This window comes from Daktulosphaira vitifoliae, unplaced genomic scaffold, assembly GCF_025091365.1.
Source record: "Daktulosphaira vitifoliae isolate Bord-2020 unplaced genomic scaffold, ASM2509136v1 Scaffold_3766, whole genome shotgun sequence".
Classification (NCBI taxonomy): domain Eukaryota; kingdom Metazoa; phylum Arthropoda; class Insecta; order Hemiptera; family Phylloxeridae; genus Daktulosphaira; species Daktulosphaira vitifoliae.
The window spans coordinates 1-1,012 of NW_026103326.1; the positions used below are offsets into that span (position 1 = coordinate 1).

At 21.7% G+C, this 1,012-nt stretch overlaps 1 long non-coding RNA gene across 1 annotated transcript; it reads left to right on the forward strand.

Annotated features, from left to right (window-relative positions):
* Positions 1-191: 191 nt before the first annotated feature.
* On the forward strand, positions 192-815 carry LOC126910066 (uncharacterized). Its single transcript, XR_007705176.1, has 3 exons — positions 192-329; positions 418-447; positions 541-815. It is a non-coding gene; the product is annotated as an uncharacterized LOC126910066 (long non-coding RNA).
* Positions 816-1,012: the final 197 nt, after the last annotated feature.

Sequence of the window (1,012 nt, forward strand, 5' to 3'; positions counted from 1 at the left end):
TAAAAACCTTTTTTTTTTTTTTAACGTCGTTTTAAATGTAATTTATTAAAAAGTCTTCGAAAAAACTTAATGTGTATTATGATTTCCTAAATTTAAAATTTTTTACTTATTTGCTTTCCATTCAAGTGTATAGGATTTTTTTTAATTTCTGTTGAAAAATAAAATAAATAAATATTTAAAAAAATTAGAAAGCTATTAAATCTTTTTGTAATTAAAAATGAACTAATTTGTCTAGATAGACGATGAAATCAAAAAATGCGAGGAGATACTTTGTTCTAAAATAATTAATACAAGTGATTTGATAAATATTTCAAACATATTAACAGATGGTAATAAAAAGTTACAATCAACTGAAAATAATTTAATATCTATAAAATTTGTTTTTTCATAATATAATAATATGTGTATATTTAACAGATTTGATGAAAGTATTTGTGGAAAGCTTAAGTAAGTTTTTTAATTATTACAAAATATTAATGTTACATATTCATGTATATTCCCTTTATAGATTTAATTTAAAATAAATTGGATAATTTTCAGATGATCATGAAAAATTTGTAAATATGTATGATGTGTATTATTTTGCTTTTAAAATTAAAAAACCTGATTCGAACTTTGATAACATTTTACAAGAGTCAGTACAGTATTTCAACGATTTCAATAATCTAGACGTAAATTTAGCTAATGTACGCAAATACTTAGCTAATATTAATGGTAAAATTGAAGATAATTTGGACAATATGATTACCGTTTGGGCTTCTTGTCATTAATAATCGCTGATTCTCTGTAATTAATATTTTCATAATTTATAAAATATATTTCATTTAATACTTAAACAGAATTTTTCAAATAAATTTAATTAAAAGTTATTATTGTATCAGTGGTGGACTATGTTTACACGTGAATTGTATTTTAGCCGTTTCTTTATGTTACACATATGGTTTTTCAAAGCACTCAGTTGTTGTGAGTTATATATTCACACCATTAGTCCACCCTGATTGTAATTATTCAA